The 20,338-nt window shown below is 47.7% G+C and overlaps 1 protein-coding gene across 1 annotated transcript in view; it reads right to left on the bottom strand.

Annotated features, from left to right (window-relative positions):
- GPAT3 (glycerol-3-phosphate acyltransferase 3) overlaps positions 1-20,338 on the bottom strand; it is a 103,892-nt gene that overhangs the window by 82,377 nt on the left and 1,177 nt on the right. The window lies entirely within an intron of this gene.

Here is a 20,338-nt window from a genome sequence, read left to right as displayed (position 1 = left end):
CACAGGGAGAACTGAGGGGGGGGGGGACTAATGGGACAGAGGGAGAGCTGGAGGGGGGGGACTAATGGGACAGAGGGAGAGCTGAGGGGGGGGACTAATGGGACACAGGGAGAGCTGGTGGGAAGGGGGAATAAGGACAGGGAGAGCTGGTGGCAAGGGGGAATAAGGACAGGGAGAGCTGGTGGGAAGTGGGAATAAGGACACGTGGAGGGCTGGGGGGAAGTGGGAATAAGGACACGTGGAGGGCTGGGGGGAAGTGGGAATAAGGACACGTGGAGGGCTGGGGGGAAGTGGGAATAAGGACACGTGGAGGGCTGGGGGGAAGTGGGAATAAGGACACGTGGAGGGCTGGGGGGAAGTGGGAATAAGGACACGTGGAGGGCTGGGGGGAAGTGGGAATAAGGACACGTGGAGGGCTGGGGGGAAGTGGGAATAAGGACACGTGGAGGGCTGGGGGGAAGTGGGAATAAGGACACGTGGAGGGCTGGGGGGAAGTGGGAATAAGGACACGTGGAGGGCTGGGGGGAAGTGGGAATAAGGACACGTGGAGGGCTGGGGGGAAGTGGGAATAAGGACACGTGGAGGGCTGGGGGGAAGTGGGAATAAGGACACGTGGAGGGCTGGGGGGAAGTGGGAATAAGGACACGTGGAGGGCTGGGGGGAAGTGGGAATAAGGACACGTGGAGGGCTGGGGGGAAGTGGGAATAAGGACACGTGGAGGGCTGGGGGGAAGTGGGAATAAGGACACGTGGAGGGCTGGGGGGAAGTGGGAATAAGGACACGTGGAGGGCTGGGGGGAAGTGGGAATAAGGACACGTGGATGGCTGGGGGAAAGTGGGAATAAGGACACGTGGAGGGCTGGGGGGAAGTGGGAATAAGGACACGTGGAGGGCTGGGGGGAAGTGGGAATAAGGACACGTGGAGGGCTGGGGGGAAGTGGGAATAAGGACACGTGGAGGGCTGGGGGGAAGTGGGAATAAGGACACGTGGAGGGCTGGGGGGAAGTGGGAATAAGGACACGTGGAGGGCTGGGGGGAAGTGGGAATAAGGACACGTGGAGGGCTGGGGGGAAGTGGGAATAAGGACACGTGGAGGGCTGGGGGGGAAGTGGGAATAAGGACACGTGGAGGGCTGGGGGGGAAGTGGGAATAAGGACACGTGGAGGGCTGGGGGGAAGTGGGAATAAGGACACGTGGAGGGCTGGGGGGAAGTGGGAATAAGGACACGTGGAGGGCTGGGGGGAAGTGGGAATAAGGACACGTGGAGGGCTGGGGGGAAGTGGGAATAAGGACACGTGGAGGGCTGGGGGGAAGTGGGAATAAGGACACGTGGAGGGCTGGGGGGAAGTGGGAATAAGGACACGTGGAGGGCTGGGGGGAAGTGGGAATAAGGACACGTGGAGGGCTGGGGGGAAATGGGAATAAGGACACGTGGAGGGCTGGGGGGAAGTGGGAATAAGGACACGTGGAGGGCTGGGGGGAAGTGGGAATAAGGACACGTGGAGGGCTGGGAAGGGGGAATAAGGACACGTGGAGGGCTGGGAAGGGGGAATAAGGACACGTGGAGGGCTGGGAAGGGGGAATAAGGACACGTGGAGGGCTGGGAAGGGGGAATAAGGACACGTGGAGGGCTGGGAAGGGGGAATAAGGACACGTGGAGGGCTGGGAAGGGGGAATAAGGACACGTGGAGGGCTGGGAAGGGGGAATAAGGACACGTGGAGGGCTGGGAAGGGGGAATAAGGACACGTGGAGGGCTGGGAAGGGGGAATAAGGACACGTGGAGGGCTGGGAAGGGGGAATAAGGACACGTGGAGGGCTGGGAAGGGGGAATAAGGACACGTGGAGGGCTGGGAAGGGGGAATAAGGACACGTGGAGGGCTGGGAAGGGGGAATAAGGACACGTGGAGGGCTGGGAAGGGGGAATAAGGACACGTGGAGGGCTGGGAAGGGGGAATAAGGACACGTGGAGGGCTGGGAAGGGGGAATAAGGACACGTGGAGGGCTGGGAAGGGGGAATAAGGACACGTGGAGGGCTGGGAAGGGGGAATAAGGACACGTGGAGGGCTGGGAAGGGGGAATAAGGACACGTGGAGAGCTGGGAGGGGGCTTTAGGAACACATGGAGGGCTGGGAGGGGGCTATAGGAACACATGGAGGGCTGGGGGGGCTATAGGAACACATGGAGGGCTGGGGGGGCTAAAGGGACACATGGAGGGCTGGGGGGGCTATAGGAACACATGGAGGGCTGGGGGGGCTATAGGAACACATGGAGGGCCGGGGGGGGGCGCTATAGGAACACATGGAGGGCCGGGGGGGGCTATAGGAACACATGGAGGGCCGGGGGTGGGGGCTATAGGAACACATGGAGGGCTGGGGTGGTTAAAGGAACACATGGAAGGCTGGGAGGGGGGCTAAAGGAACACATGGAGGGCTGTGAGGGGGGCTAAAGGAACACATGGAGGGCTGTGAGGGGGGCTAAAGGAACACATGGAGGGCTGTGAGGGGGGCTAAAGGAACACATGGAGGGCTGTGAGGGGGGCTAAAGGAACACATGGAGGGCTGTGAGGGGGGCTAAAGGAACACATGGAGGGCTGTGAGGGGGGCTAAAGGAACACATGGAGGGCTGTTAGGGGGGCTAAAGGAACACATGGAGGGCTGGGAGGGGGCTAAAGGAACACATGGAGGGCTGGGAAGGGGGGCTAAAGGAACACATGGAGGGCTGGGAAGGGGGGCTAAAGGAACACATGGAGGGCTGGGAGGGGGGCTAAAGGAACACATGGAGGGCTGGGAGGGGGGCTAAAGGAACACATGGAGGGCTGGGAGGGGGGCTAAAGGAACACATGGAGGGCTGGGAGGGGGGCTAAAGGAACACATGGAGGGCTGGGAGGGGGGCTAAAGGAACACATGGAGGGCTGGGAGGGGGGCTAAAGGAACACATGGAGGGCTGGGAGGGGGGCTAAAGGAACACATGGAGGGCTGGGAGGGGGCTAAAGGAACACATGGAGGGCTGGGAGGGGGCTAAAGGAACACATGGAGGGCTGGGAGGGGGGCTAAAGGAACACATGGAGGGCTGGGAGGGGGGCTAAAGGAACACATGGAGGGCTGGGAGGGGGCTAAAGGAACACATGGAGGGCTGGGAGGGGGCTAAAGGAACACATGGAGGGCTGGGAGGGGGCTAAAGGAACACATGGAGGGCTGGGAGGGGGGCTAAAGGAACACATGGAGGGCTGGGAGGGGGGCTAAAGGAACACATGGAGGGCTGGGAGGGGGGCTAAAGGAACACATGGAGGGCTGGGAGGGGGGCTAAAGGAACAAATGGAGGGCTGGGAGGGGGGCTAAAGGAACACATGGAGGGCTGTGAGAGAGGTATAGGGACACATGGAGGGCTGTGAGAGAGGTATAGGGACACATGGAGGGCTGGGGGGAACTAATGGGACACATGGAGGGCTGGGGGGAACTAATGGGACACATGGAGGGCTGGGGGGAACTAATGGGACACATGGAGGGCTGGGGGGAACTAATGGGACACATGGAGGGCTGGGGGGAACTAATGGGACACATGGAGGGCTGGGGGGAACTAATGGGACACATGGAGGGCTGGGGGGAACTAATGGGACACATGGAGGGCTGGAATGAGGGTATAGGGACACATGGAGGGCTGGGAGGGGGGGTATAGGGACACATGGAGGGCTGGGAGGGGGCTAGTGGGAGACATGGGGGCTGGCCTATTGGGACACATGGCTGCTGGGAGGCTAATGGGACACACAGGGGAGCTACTGAGACACATGGGAGGGCTAATGAGATACATACAGGGTTGGGAGAGGGTATATGGATTCATGGAGGGCGCTATAGGAACACAGAGGGCTGGGAGGGAGGGCTAGTGGGGCACATGGAGGGTGGGCTAATAGGATACATGGAGGGCTGAGGGCTAATGGGACACATGTGGGGGCTACTGAGACACACAGAGGGGCTGGGGAATAAAAAGACACATGGAGGTGTGTGGAGAGAAAGAGACAGAAAGGGGAACAGACACACACACAGAGGAGCTGAGGAAGACAAACAAGAGACACACAGAGGGGCTTGGAAAGGGGAGAATGAGACACACAGAGGAGCTGTGGGGAAAGATACACAGAGGTGCTGGGGCCTGGGAAACAGACTCACAGAAGGGCTGGGGAAAGGGAGAAAGAGATTTTGAAGTTTACAAACATGAGTGACTCAGAGTGTGGTGGAATCTCGGTAAAAATAAATTTAGTAGGCCGAGATTACCACGTGGCATGTGTACGTGCATATGCTGACGTATCGATCAGTTGGTTGCACGAGGCAAGATACGATCAGTAGTGTACGGAGCATGTGCAAGAATACAGGATGTAGTATTCCCCCTCCTCCATTGTGCTGGACAAGCCATGCGGTCAAACAGGAAGTTAATTCTTATTTGTGTTGATTGGTTAAGAGAATGTGCGGGTGGAGCTTAATATGGGAGGAGTTATATGCCTATATAAGGAGCCTGCACTATTGGTCGGGGCTCAGAACTTGCTGTATTTTGGTGACATTAGTCCCTCTGAGTCCCGATCGGTGATCCAATAAAGAATCTCTTCCTTCCTGAAGAAACCTGTGTCCATCTCTCTGTGCTTGGCTTCCGTCAGTTTCTCCGGTATCATTTGGTGCATTGGCCGGGAAGCTCATCGTTCAACGGTAGCTGAGAGGCAGAGGCGTGAGACGGTCTATCTTTGCCCACGTTCTCTACGGCTGCACCCCTGAACTTCTGCGTGGACCTCCCTTCGTCTCGGCGCCACTGGTCTGTTGTCCAGGAGATCATCGGCCTCTACGTGAGAAGTGCTGGGGTGTCCCCGTCGATGAGTGTGAACTCAGGTTCAGGAACGAGGAGGTAAGACAACTGCTGTTTTAGACGGCAGGACCCACTAGGGGTATACCGATTGTGCGGTAGGCCCAAAGGGGTTTTGAATCTGTGTATCTGCCCCCTCTGTCGGAGGGAAGGAGCGAAGGCGCACCGCTCGATCGAACGCTCTTTAGTCAGACCGTTTGGTTCTGTTAGTCAGGCGGGGCTCTGGTGTAAATAGCCCTAGCCGGACACCGGTGTCTTGTCTAGACTAGCGTTCTAGGGTGTACATTTTGTTCGCTAGGTCGGAGGGACCGGGAGACTAAGCGGCGTCTGTGTAAATTCGGTTCGCTAGTTCTCATCCTATCTGGGCTAAGTGGGAAGGCGTGTAAATTTGGAACCCACTAGACTTTTGATAGTGCGACTAAGAGGCGTCTGTGTAAATTCGGTCCTCTAGCTCGCTATATATGTGGTGATTGGGCAGTGTGGCTAACCAAAACGTATGTAGATTGTTTTTAGGTAGTCCATTCAAGGTACTGGCCAATAGTTTAGTTGGGAATTGTAAATGTGTTAACGATTGTTTAGTAAAGTGTATATCTTGTTAGATAGCGCGAGATCAGCCGTCTAGCGAGAGTGTTAATAGTGTGTTGCTGTATCATAGTGCACGGTACCATAACCCTGTATATTTACTGACACTGTATATAAGTACTAATCATTGTCGTCCATTGCATGTTTAACACCATAACCACTAATAATTGTATTGTGACCTTAACTTGTGCTTTGACCTATGCTAACCGTACTGTAACCGCTATTTGTAAAAGACGATGTTACTGGGGTGTGTTATAGACGGGTAATTCGTATATAGAGAATTATAGCGTGGGTGACTGTATAGTTACGCCAAAGGGCATAATATTGATTATATAGTGACTGGTGTAACAGCTGTGTGTGTACGGGAATTCCCTGAGTGTTTATTGTTATTGTGTACGTTTCACTTGGTAACCGTACCACGTGGTGCTGTTGCCAGAGGAAACGGGTGTGACTGTTGAATAAGTACGTGTGTATAGTATTCGTTGTCGACGACGTTCCATTGTTAAGTATGGGTGCGTCGCAGTCAACGATCCCGGATCCCTTAGGTTGTATGGTGAAGAATTTTAAAAAGGGATTTAAAACTTGTGATTTTGGGGTTAAAATGTCTCCTGTACGTTTGGTCACTTTGTGTACTAGGGAGTGGCCTACTTTGGTTGCGGCATGGCTGCCACGTGGCAGTTTGGATCCAACTCTGGTACAGCGCTTACACGTGGCTGTATCAGGTAGGCCTGAACTTTACGGCCAGTTTCCTTATGTTGACTGTTGGAGACAGGCCGTAAATGACTCGCCAAAATGGCTCCGGACATGCCACGAGGAGCAATGTCGCCTCATGGTAGCTAGGACTTGTTCGTCCACTAGGACTGGTGTTAGGCCCATTTTGGACACGCCCCCTGAGTCCGAGATCCCTATGCCGCCCCCTTACTTTCCGTTAAGAGGAAGTGACGTAAATGCAGGAAGACCTGCAGCCCTCCCCTCATTACCCCCATCCACTTCCGCTTCCTCCTCCAGTACAGGATCTACCCCCCCTCGTACTAAATCTCCCCTTCCGGAATCAGAACCAACCCCCATTAAAAACGAATATCCTGATTTGGCGCCACTTCAGACTTCCGGTCAAGCTTCATCTAGCTCGACTCGAAGTGTTCTATTTACAACCTTTTCCCAAAACCAAGCTCCCACATCCCCATACCCTATTTCTCCCCGACCGGAACCCATGACTGACGCCCCTCCACGTAGCCCCATACAGACCCGACAGTTGACCGGTGCCCAACAATTAAAGCACTATCAGATGCCTCTTCGTCTGAATCCCGGGTCAGCCTATATCGATGCCGCAGGTCAAATGGCACACGCTGACCCTGTCTTCGTATATGTCCCATTTACTACAACCGACCTTTTAAACTGGAAGACCTACAATTCCTCGTATACCGAGAAACCACAAGCTATGACTGATCTGTTCACCTCAATAGTACAGACACATAACCCGACATGGGCTGATTGCCAGCAGTTATTAATGACTTTATTTAACAATGAGGAAAGGACAAGAATAAATCAAGCAGCCATTAAAGCATTAGAAGATAAAGCCCGTACTTTAAACCAAGCTAATCCATCAGCATGGGCTGCAACACATTATCCCAACACCGATCCCGATTGGAACGTAAATGGTGCTGATATGGTTCAACTCAGAGCCTATAGAGACGCTATAATTGCTGGCATGAAAGCCGGAGGAAAGAAAGCTATTAACATGTCGAAGACAGTTGAGGTGATTCAGAAAAGCGATGAAGCGCCCAGTGTCTTTTATGACCGATTATTGGAGGCATACCGCTTGTATACCCCCTTTAATCCGGAAGACGCAGATAATTCCCGAATGGTGAACTCTGCCTTTGTCAGCCAAGCTTACGGAGATATTAAGCGCAAGCTACAAAAGTTAGAAGGGTTTGCAGGTATGTCAATCACCCAACTAATGGAGGTAGCGAATAAGGTTTATATGAATAGGGAAACAGAAAGCAAGAAGGAGGAAGAGCGCAAGATGCGTAAAAAGGCTGATATGTTAGCGGTAGCGATCGCAGGCGTAGATAGACGGGGCCCAGATAGAGGCGATAGTAAGTGGAATGAGGAACCTCTAAGTAGAAATCAGTGCGCTTACTGTAGGGAAGAAGGGCATTGGAGAAATGAGTGTCCGCGAAGAGAACAGTCTGAGAGAGACAGACCTAGGACAGGTTATGTAAACTTTAGAGGCAGAGCGAGAGGTAGAGGAGGCCCCGGAGGGAGTAATGGTTATAGAGGGAGTAATGGGAACAGAGGAAGTGTTAGGGAAGACAGGTATATTCCAGCAGCGCAAAGGTCCCGCGATAGAGAAGGTAGGGACTTCGTAGGATTGGCTGACACGGTCATGGAGGACTATTGATACCGACCGGGCTCCATCCCCCTTGGTCGAGCGGAGCCTATGGTCGATGTATCAATAGGGGGAAAAAGGAGTGCGTTCATGATCGACACTGGTGCTGAACATTCAGTGGTGACTAATCTAGTTGCTCCTCCATCTGGAAGGACTATTACTGTGATAGGAGCAACTGGAAGAAGTGCTGAAAAACCGGTTCTTAAAAGTCGACTCTGTACATTGGGAGGCCACGTAATAAAACATCAATTCCTTTATATGCCTGAATGTCCAGTCCAATTGCTGGGACGTGATATGCTATCAAAATTACAAGCGCAGATTACGTTCCTACCAAATGGAACAACATCTTTAAAGTTTAATGGACCTTCAGGTATCATGACATTATCTGTACCAAAGGAAGAAGAGTGGCGACTTTATACAGTGTTGACTAGCCAAAACCCTAGGAGTGATGAGACATTGTTTAACATACCAGGAGTTTGGGCAGAGAACAACCCACCAGGACTGGCCCGCAATATTCCACCTATAAAAATTGAACTGAAACTTGGGGTTTATCCAGTGAGCCTAAGACAATACCACATCCCGCAGAAGGCTAAGAAGAACATTTAATCCTATCTGGATAAGTTCATACGGTATGGTATCCTAAAATTCTGTACTTCCCCCTGGAACACCCCATTGCTGCCTGTTCAAAAGCCCGGTACAGATGAGTATCGACCTGTGCAGGACTTGAGAGCAGTCAATGATGCGGTTGTTAGTATACATCCAGTTGTACCCAATCCATATAACCTGCTTGCTTTAATTCCGGGCGGGGCTACTTACTTCACAGTCTTAGATCTCAAAGATGCCTTCTTTTGCCTCCGAATTGCCGCAGAAAGTCAATGTATTTTCGCTTTCCAATGGGAGAACGCTGTAACGGGCTCAAAACGCCAAATGACTTGGACAAGACTACCCCAAGGGTTTAAAAATTCACCTACCCTATTTGGTTCAGCCCTAAGTCAAGATCTACTGGATTTCGAGTCCATCCCAGGAGAGTGTGTCTTGTTACAATATGTAGATGACTTGTTGATAGCAGCAGTTACAAAAGAAATCTGTCAGCAAGCAACGCACGATCTACTACACATTCTCTGGAAGGCAGGATACAAGGTGTCTAGAAAGAAGGCTCAGTTGTGTTTGCCAACTGTCAAGTATCTGGGATTCCATATCTCTGAAGGTCAAAGAATTATGGGGCCAGAGAGAAAAGAGGCTGTCTGCCAAATACCAATACCCAAGAATAGAAGACAAGTGCGAGAATTCTTGGGGGCAGCAGGCTTCTGTAGGATATGGATTCCCAGCTATGCGATACTAGCAAAACCTCTGTACGCAGCTATCAAAGGTACAGAGCACGACCCCTTCCTATGGACCCAAGAACAGCAAACGGCATTTGAAGATGTGAAGAAGGCTTTGATGAGTGCCCCAGCATTAGGTCTACCTGATCACACACGACCATTCTACTTATATGTACACGAGCAAAGAAGAATGGCTGTGGGAGTATTGACACAGTACTTGGGATCATGGCAAAGACCTGTTGCCTACATGTCTAAGCAATTGGATGCAGTGGCCAGCGGACTTCCACCTTGTCTAAGAGCCGTAGCTGCAGCCGCCCTGCTAGTAGCTGAAGCCGATAAACTCACTCTGGGTCAAGAACTTTATGTACGAGTCCCACATGCAGTACAGACGTTGTTGGATTACAAAGGAAATCATTGGTTTAGTAACAGCCGTATGACCAAGTATCAAGCAATGTTGTGTGAAAACCCAAGAGTGCATTTAGAGACTGTAAATACCTTAAATCCAGCTACCCTTTTGCCACAACCTACTGAAAGTCAACATGATTGTTTGGAAGTAATGGATGAAGTATTCTCAAGTAGACCAGATCTTCGTGATTTTCCCATCCAGAACCCCGATGTTCAATATTACACCGACGGCAGTAGTTATGTGAAAGAAGGGATCCGCTATGCAGGATATGCAGTAACAACAATAGACAAGGTGATAGAAGCTCGGCCACTGGCGAAAGGAACATCAGCACAAAAGGCAGAATTAATAGCACTAACACGAGCGTTACAATTGGCTGAAGGTTTAAGAGTGAATATCTATACGGACTCTAAGTATGCGTTTCTAACCACTCATGCCCACGGAGCTTTGTATAAAGAAAGAGGACTACTGAATTCAGAAGGCAAAGAAATCAAATACGCAGCTGAAATCCTACAACTATTGGAAGCAGTGTGGGAGCCGAAAGAAGTCGGTATCATACATTGCCGAGCGCATCTGAGAGGAGATGGTGATGTAACCAAGGGAAATCGGATGGCAGATAGTGCAGCTAAGCGTGCTGCTGAATCAGGAAGACAGGAGTATGTGGGGCATATAGCTGCTCTTATACCAACTCCACTGTCCCAATGGACTCCAGTTTATACAGCTCAAGAAGAGGAGTGGTTAAAGACTGAACCGGGAAAGTATTTGGAGAACAAGTGGTATCAGCTAGAAGATGGAAGAATAGTCATACTAGCATCACTAGCGGTAGAAATTGTCCAAAATTATCACAACGGGACACATTCTGGGAGAGACAGTACTGAAGAATCTCTCAGAAAACATTTCTACATACCAAGATTGTCCAACTTGACTCAGGCCATTGTACGCAGATGTGTAACGTGTGCTAAAAATAATGCAAGACAAGGACCAGTAAAGCCACCAGGAGTCCAGTTTATGGGGGGACTCCCCATGTCCGATCTACAAATAGACTTTACAGTGATGCCTGAATCGGGTGGACATCGTTACCTGTTGGTAATTGTGTGCACCTATTCAGGCTGGGTAGAAGCATGTCCTACTCGTACAGAGAAAGCAGGAGAAGTTGTGAGATTCCTGCTACGAGAAATAATACCCCGATATGGACTACCCTGTTCTATAGGATCGGACAATGGTCCAGCTTTTGTTCATCAGTGCCTACAACAACTGACTCATATGCTTAGTATAAAGTGGAGGCTTCATACTGCATATAGACCCCAGAGTTCTGGTAAGGTAGAGAGAATGAATAGAACTATAAAGAACCAGTTGGCTAAAATGTGTCAGGAAACCCAACTTAAGTGGAACGTTCTCTTACCCATAGCTCTATTGCGAATCCGCAGTACCCCTACCAGACGGATGGGCCTCTCTCCTTTTGAAATTATGTATGGGCGACCACCTCCCGTACTTGGTAACTTAAGGGGGGATTTGAGTCAGTTGGGAGAAGGAATTACCCGGCAGCAGGTTGTAGAGTTGGGTAAGACTATGGAGGAGGTACAGAAATGGGTACAAGATAGATTACCTGTGAATATTTATCCCCCTGTTCATAGTTATCATCCAGGAGATCAAGTGTGGATTAAAGAGTGGAATAATGTACCGTTAGGGCCCAAGTGGAGAGGTCCTTATGTTGTTCTTTTGTCTACCCCTACAGCGATAAAAGTAGCCGAAGTGACTCCGTGGATACATCACTCCAGGGTTAAACCAGCAGCAGTCGATTCTTGGCAAGTTACAGCAGACCCAGAGAATCCCTGCAAGATCCGGTTAAAACGCACTACTCAGTCGGAGTAACGAGGAATCGTGTGGATTACAAATTTTATTGTTACAGGTGTGAGTGAGAAGGCCATAATAAAGCCTGTCCGCTTACCAACACATAGTGTATAAGCCAGGAAAGTCTCGAAGGGACACCTGTGAAGACGAGCAGAACTCCATTCCCTGCAGCCCTCACATCCTGGAAGCTGAGGCTCCATCGCACGGACGAAGACTGAGGATGACGGCGAAAGATGTGCTTTTTATAGTGTTTATTTATATGTGTTTTTATATTCAGGAAGGTAGAGGTACCGACACTCCTAGCTGTGAGGTATGCATTAAGACTACGAGAACAGGTAACCATATTTCCCAAACCCTAATTTGGCATTCACAATACGAGTGTAAAGGAGATGTATCGAGATGTAGATACCTAAATATAGACTATAGTGTGTGCCATTTAGGAGTAGGAGAACCTAAGTGCTTCAGTTCAGAGTATCAACCTCGTACAATTTGGTTGACTCTCAGGAATGGAGATCCTCAGGGGACCCTAATTAATAAGACGGTGTTAGAATCCGTACATTCTTCGGGTGTTCTGCTATTTGATGCGTGTAAAGCGATATCGAGTGGTAGAAAGCCGTGGAATGTATGTGGGGATCTTAGATGGGAGAGGACGTATGGGTCTAATGATAAATATATTTGTCCCAGTAGTAAAAATAAATATGTAAGTCCTAGATGCCCAAATAAAGACTATAACTTTTGCCCATATTGGTCTTGTGTGGGGTGGGCGACTTGGGGACAGACAGTAGATAAAGACATGATAGTGACTAAGTTGCCGACTAGCCCATATTGTAAGTCTATGGAATGTAATCCCATCCATATACTTATAAATAACCCCGATAAGTTCTTAGACAAATATGGCAATTTATTTGGGTTTCAGATATACGGGACGGGTTTAGATCCTGGGACATTATTGTTTATAGGGATAGAGACTGATACGGTATCCTCCCAAACTCATCAAGTATACCATTCCTTTTACGAAGAGATGAGTATAGATAATAAGATCCCCCATAATGCTAAAAACCTGTTCATCGATTTAGCCGAAAGTATTGCCGGTAGTCTTAATGTTACCAACTGCTATGTGTGTGGAGGTACTAACATGGGAGACCAATGGCCTTGGGAAGCAAAGGAGGTAATGTCCGGTTCTGAGGCAGTTGACCAACTAATATCTACACAAGCCGATTATCATATGAGTGTTAGAGGTAAATCTGAGTGGAGATTAAAGACCTCCATCATAGGTTATGTTTGCATAGCAAGGAAAGGAATAATGTATAATACTTCTGTAGGAGAATTAACTTGTCTAGGGCAAAAAGCTTATGATGATGATACAAAAAATACAACTTGGTGGTCGGCTTCAAATGTCTCAGAACCATCAAACCCGTTTGCTAGATACGCCAATTTAAAGGATGTGTGGTTTGATTTATCCATCACATCTACCTGGAGAGCCCCAGCAAATTTGTACTGGATCTGTGGTAAGAAAGCCTATTCGGAGTTGCCACAGGACTGGGAAGGGGCATGTGTGTTGGGTATGCTCAAACCATCCTTCTTCTTGTTACCGATTGAAACAGGTGAGACTTTAGGTGTTAAAGTGTATGATGTGAATCATAGGAAGAAAAGGGGACCCATAGAGATAGGCACCTGGGAAGATAATGAATGGCCTCCCCAGCGTATTATAGATTATTATGGGCCAGCCACGTGGGCTGAGGATGGTACCTTTGGTTACAGAACCCCTATTTATATGCTCAACCGCATTATAAGATTACAGGCGGTGGTTGAGATTATCACTAACGAAACATCACAAGCGCTCAATCTTCTAGCGAAGCATAACACCAGGATGAGGACAGCAGTCTACCAAAATAGATTAGCCTTGGATTACCTTTTGGCAGTAGAGGGAGGTGTATGTGGGAAGTTTAACCTGAGCAATTGCTGTCTTCAAATAGATGACAAAGGGCAAGCAATAGCTGAGCTTACTAGCCATATGGTTAAACTAGCGCATGTGCCTACTCAGGTATGGAAAGGGTATAATCCAAGTAGTTGGTTTGGTAGCTGGTATGAGTGGTTTGGAGGGCTTAAGGCAGTGGTAGGTGGAGTCCTACTAATTTTAATGTTGTGTCTACTCCTGCCGTGTCTTATACCCCTAGTAGTTAGGTCTGTGCAAAGCCTGATAGGAAGTATAGCAGAGAGGAAGGCTGCTGCACAGATAATGGCGATTTATAAGTATAAGGCTTTAGATCAGGGAGAACCAATGCAGGAAGATGAGTGTTAAAAGATTCACATCATAAGATAAGTCTGGTCTGGTTCAAGGTAACTTGCGGTGTAAACAAACCAAGGTTAAGTGATGCCTCAAGTAATTGTAAAATATCAAGAGGCATCAAAGGGGGGAATGTGGTGGAATCTCGGTAAAAATAAATTTAGTAGGCCGAGATTACCACGTGGCATGTGTACGTGCATATGCTGACGTATCGATCAGTTGGTTGCACGAGGCAAGATACGATCAGTAGTGTACGGAGCATGTGCAAGAATACAGGATGTAGTATTCCCCCTCCTCCATTGTGCTGGACAAGCCATGCGGTCAAACAGGAAGTTAATTCTTATTTGTGTTGATTGGTTAAGAGAATGTGCGGGTGGAGCTTAATATGGGAGGAGTTATATGCCTATATAAGGAGCCTGCACTATTGTCCGGGGCTCAGAACTTGCTGTATTTTGGTGACATTAGTCCCTCTGAGTCCCGATCGGTGATCCAATAAAGAATCTCTTCCTTCCTGAAGAAACCTGTGTCCATCTCTCTGTGCTTGGCTTCCGTCAGTTTCTCCGGTATCAAGAGGAGATAGGAAGAGGAGTTGCAAAATCAAAGAACAATGGCCCCATGATCCGACCTAAACTTAGTAGAATGATAGGATGCGCAGGAGAAAGAAAGATCAGATAATATGAAAGAGGAAACACAGAGATGACTAACCTTCTCTCCATCCCTGTGAACGACAAACCTTGTCTTAGTGAATTCTTATTTTAATACTCTAAAAAGCCTTGCAAGTAAAAAATTCTGTCTGCTTAAAGCAAGCATGTAAAACTACAAGGCCAGCACAGGCCAAATAAACAAGTTTTAAGTTTATATGGGCCGCAAAAACTAAAACGTTAGTTTTCATAGAAACGTAGGTTTATTTAGAAAACTACAGTACAAAAAAAGTGCCTAACTGACACTGGACATCCTCACGCTCGTAGGGCTTCAAAGTTAACAAAAAAGCGAATTTATTTTAAGGAGATGGGCATTTGCATATAACCAATGTTTCAGTCCAATTACCTTGACATATTGAAGTTTAGTAATGGGACTGAAATAGTGAATGTATGCTGTTGCACAGCTGTAAAAACCAAATTACGTTATCTTGATGATTTTGTCCTATGAGTGTGTTCTTCATTTTGGCTGAGATCATCAAACTTGATGATCTCAGCCAATCCAATGCTTTCCTATTGGAAAGCATTGGGAGGCTAGTGTGCTTGTGTGGCAAAATGCTGCAGGGCCAATCAGCTCCCATGGGGAGCGTTCAGCGCCTCCATTCAGACCCAATGTAATACACTGCCCCTCCCATCAATCTAATACACTGCCCACAAATCCAATACAATGCCCCCCCCCCAGCACTCCAATGTAACACACTGCACTCCCCCAATTTAACACACTACCTCCCTCCCACCACACTAATACACTGCCCCCATCCCTCCCCCAAATTAATACATTGGCCCCCTCCCTCAAATTAATACACTACCGCCCTCCCTTCCCCAAATGAATACACCCCCCCCCCATCCCTCCCCAATTTAATACATTGGGAGGGGGGCAGTGTAATATATTGGAAATGCGTGAGCTGTGTGGCCGCACAGTGCCCCATGTTAGTTATATGTATTAACCAAGTCACGACTGAGCTTTTCCCAAAATTCCAAGTAAAGGGATTGAGGCATTTTTTGCACTTTTGCTGTAGGTTTACTCCACCATAGTTTAACACTTTCTCTTAAAGTACACCTATACGCAAGATATATACCATATATACTCGAGTATAAGATGAGTTTTTCAGCACATTTTTTGTGCTGAAAAACCCCCACTCGTCTTATACTCGAGTCAATGTCTGTATTATGGCAACTTACATTGTTGGGGGCTGGCATTGTTGGGGGCTGTAACTTACCTTTCCTGCAGCTCCTGTCAGAGAGCCGTGAGAGACTGCAAGACTTACAGTGGGAGCTGACAGGGGAGCTGACCGGACCGGAGGTGAGAGAAGGGGCTGACAGGAGCTGCAGGAAAGGTAAGTAAGAGCTCTCTGCCAGACCCCCTCCTTCACAGCCATCCACTGGACCACCAGGGAATGAGAGCCCCCCTCCCTGGCCAGCTAACCTGCATGGAGGGGGGACGAAAAATAAAAAAATAGAAATTTAAAAATTAATAAAATGTAAATTAAATATTAATAATCTAAAAAAACTAATAATATTAAAATAATAATGATATAAAAAAATAATAATAAAAATGATAAAAAAATAATAATAAAAATGCCCACCCCCACCAAGGCTCTGCATCACACACACAAACACACTCTGCATCACACACAGAAACTGCACTCATACACAAACACACTGCATTCATACACACACTGCATTCATACACACACTGCATTCACACACACACACACTGCATTCACACACACACACACACACACTGCATTCACACACACACACTACATTCATACACACACACACTGCATTCATACACACACACACTGCATTCATACACACACACACTGCATTCATACACACACTGCACTCATACACACACACTGCATTCATTATATACACACACTGTAAATAAATATTCAATTAATATAATTTTTAGGGGATATAATTTTATTTAGAAATTTACCAGTAGCTGCTGCATTTCCCACCCTAGTCTTATACTTGAGTCAATAAGTTTTCCCAGCTTTTTTGGGGTAAAATTAGGGGTCTCGACTTATATTCGGGTCGACTTATACTCGAGTATATACGGTATTTAGAATCTGTTGCTGGGAACCGATAACGTTCGATCAAAGAAGCTCTCGTGCAATGAAAAAGGCCATCCTTAGGCAGCAAAAAAAATTTTTAAAGTCTATCAGAGAGATAGCAGGAACTTTTAGGAGTGGCCAAATCAACATCCACGGGAAACAACAGTGGTGAATAATCATAGGATCCTTTTCATGGTGAAGAAAAAAACCTTTTCAACTTCCAGCCAAGTGAAGAACACTCTCCAGGAGGTTGTCATTTCATTTTCCAAGTCTACCATAAAGAGGAGACTTAATGAGTGCAAATACCGATGGTTCACCACAAGGTAAAAACCATTTATAAGCCTCAAGAATAAAAAGGCCAACTTAGACTTTGCCAAAAAAACATCTAAAACGCCAGTCCAGTTCTGGAAGAGCATTCTTTGAACAAATGAAACTTAGATCCACCTGTACCAAAATTATGAAAAAAAAAAAGTTTAACCCCTTAAGGACCAAACTTCTGGAATAAAAGGGAATCATGACGTGTCAGACATGTCATGTGTCCTTAAGGGGTTAAAGAAGGCTTGAATAAACACAAGTTTATTGGACGGTGCTTCACTTTACAGATGGACAATGACCCAAAACATACTGCGAAAATAACCCAGGAGTTTTTAAGGCAAAGAAGTGTAATATTCTGCAATGGCTGAGACAAATCACCTGATTTCAACCCGATCAAGTATGCATTTAATTTTCTGAAATTTATGGCAGAAACACCTGGTGTTAAGTAGGGACAGATGCACGCAATGTTTTTGAGATGGAGGTGGCAGGATTTGGCGATCGACTAGACATGAGGGTGGACATGAGGGGTGAAGGAGAGGTTGGAGTAAAAGAACACGTAGGCAACGAGCCTGTGTGGTGGAGCTGATGGTAGCACAATTAACGTGAAGGGAGACAGAAACAGGAGTAGCAACACTTGAGGGAGGAAAGACCGGATGTTCAGTTTCGGACAAGTTGCGCTTAAGAAAGTGGGCAGCTATCCAGTTAGAAATAGTAAAGAGGCAGTCAGAGACACTGGTCAAGAGGGACAGGGAGAGAGATCAGGAGAGGACAGATAGATTTGCGTGTCATCCGCATAGAAATGATATTGCAAGCCAAAGGTTTACTATGGGAGGCAGTATGGATCAAAAACAGTAGGGGACCAAGGACTGAACCTTGGGGGGACACCAACAGAGAAGGGTTGGGCAGAGTTAGGAGGAGCACCAGGAGAGAGCAATATCTTGTAGATATCTTATAGACGGTCCATGCACAGCAATGAGACACTGAACGTAGGTTCAGGTAGCACTTTAGTGGCTGACTGAGTGACTGCCCCTAAAGGTGTCGCTAGGCAGCAATGTAAACAGTGCCTTTTCTCTAAAAAGGCAGAGTTTACATTGAAAAGCCTGCAGGAACAGGCAATAGACACCAAAACCACTACATTAAGCTGTAGTGATTCTGGTGACTATAATGTCCCTTTCAGAATTGTATTTTTAAATTGAAAATAGTGTGGCATGGGACTAAGCAGGGGAAGCAATGCCTTCAATCTTCATGGGCACAAAAGCTATTGATAACACTCCACACTATTCAACATACCCACTGATAACACACCATTGATTAGATCAGAGTCCCCTTGGAGTGGGTGTGGAAAGCACAAGAAAAAAGAAGCAAGTAAATATGAAAAAACCATCAGCCTACAATTTGAAATTGACTTTGATTTCCCCAAAAGTATACTTAATTACTCACACAGTGCTGCAGACTCCACTTATTAAAATTAGAAGAAAACAACCACTGGCAATAAGTGAGAAACCCGATTAACCAGCCTAGAGGGACCCTCCCACACACACACACACACACACACACACACCTTTAAATTCTAAAGCATTTCTTCACATTGTGCACATTTGATCCAATGGAAATACTTAAATGTATGCCAAACAACTTAAAACATACATATGAAACATTAAATCACTTTAGTTCTTAAAAAGAGCACTCTAATAACATTAACCATCACAGTTTATGGCAGTAGATAAGGTGCAAGTCTAGGGGTCCCAACCCAATTTTGTGAAACATGTTTGGAGCGGTAAGATTATAGTAAAATTAATCTAAAAAAAATACCATAAAGATTGCTTTTACAGACAGGGACCACCTCCTCTTATGCAAAGATGGTTACAATGCGGCTTTAACTGGCACCTAGACATATTATGGTATATATTGTTTAGGGGCAGAAAGGGTCTCCTTTTCATACCCTATATGTATACATAGCACAACAAATATGAATAAAATGTTAAAAATGGAAAAGAACCCTATGCGTACACCAATTCTAATTGTACATCTACCTTACCTTAGTCCTACCATATCCCTAACTCTAAATTAACATTAATCCTAACCTAGTATTAAACTCTTACCTTACACTTTACACCAACCATCACCCTTACTCACAGGATTAGATCTGCTGACATTGGCATAGGGATCTCTCAGCTAATACAATAGAAAGAGGTATGTGAGTGCCATCTACTGGGTGACTGCAGCATGAGAGGGGGGCCTACTTCTCATGCTGAAGCTCTGGCATGCTGTCCCTGCTGATCAAACAGCAATAGGTGCTAGGCATCTGGCAGAGCCCACCACCAATCACAATTGGCAGGAAGGCATGCAGGGTGACCAATTCAGGGTGCAGTGGGTACACGCTGAAAATCACCACAGCTCAATGCGATCGCTCAACTGTAGGTAAATAAGTGGCATCTAAAGAGCTTACTTTGAGTGCCGCATACAGCTCACATGTTAATTAGTGGGGACACTGATTAAGACCCCAGCTGACACACAGTGCCCTAGGTATCAATTGTAATTTGGGTCTACCTGATGTGAGCAGGGATTTAACCTACTAGTAGCCTCTCATTGTGGTGTATGGGACATGTTCTTAACAGCAGAGGTTTATACGCCAAGCAGTTTACCTAAGTGTAGCAGCTCAAACAGGCAGGGAGATTTTTTTAGAACTGTTTAGTAGCTATAACCCGCTGTTTTTTTTTTCCTGTAGGGATAGACAACTTTCGGCACTCCATATGTTGTGGACAGGGCCGATGCAAGCATTTCTGGCGCATTTGCCGCCCCAGGCGAAAACAAATTTGCCGCCCCATTTGCTTCACCCAATCATGCAGACTAACACACACGCTGACTAAAGTAGACACACACTGACCATGCAAACTGACACACATGCACTAACCTATGTAGACTGATGCACACAGACTCATATACACACACACACACACTGACTCATCCAGATGGACACACTGACATAAACATACAGACATAAAGCAGACTAACACACATTCTCTGACATACCTTACCGTCATTACTGTTCACTCCCTGCGCCTGGCTGCCCTTTCTCTGCACATTATGCTCCCGCCCACTTCTCCCCACGTCCAGCAGAAGGGGCGGGAGCGAGGAAGTGAACCGCCAGCACGCTGCCGCAATGCATACCTGGGGGGGGGGGGGGGAGAGGTCTGGCTGAGCGGATCCGTATGCCGCCGGACCTGTGTTCTACCGGGCGCTAGTGAGCAACAATGTAAGTGCTTCCGAGCACCTGGTAAAATGGCCGGCGGCATACTCAAAAATAATCCAACTTGTCAGGGTCTGGTTGTGGACTACATCTCCCATGTTCTTACAGCCATAATGCAGGCAAAGCATAATGGCAGGTGCAGTCCAAAACATTTGGAGTGCCGATAGTTGCCTATTCCTGGCTTAGCAATCACTCAGACAACCACTAGAGGTGCTTCCTGGGTGGGTGCTGCACAACATGCAGCACTGACGTTCAGCATCTCCACACTCCACCTGTAGGTGCTGACCTTTCCCATAGAGATGCATTGAGTAAATACATCTCTATGAGGAGTTGCTG

This window comes from Pelobates fuscus, chromosome 6 (genome assembly GCF_036172605.1).
Source record: "Pelobates fuscus isolate aPelFus1 chromosome 6, aPelFus1.pri, whole genome shotgun sequence".
Lineage (NCBI taxonomy): Eukaryota > Metazoa > Chordata > Amphibia > Anura > Pelobatidae > Pelobates > Pelobates fuscus.
The sequence above is the reverse complement of the archived record's forward strand: the minus strand, read 5'-3'. Positions and strand labels throughout refer to the sequence as shown.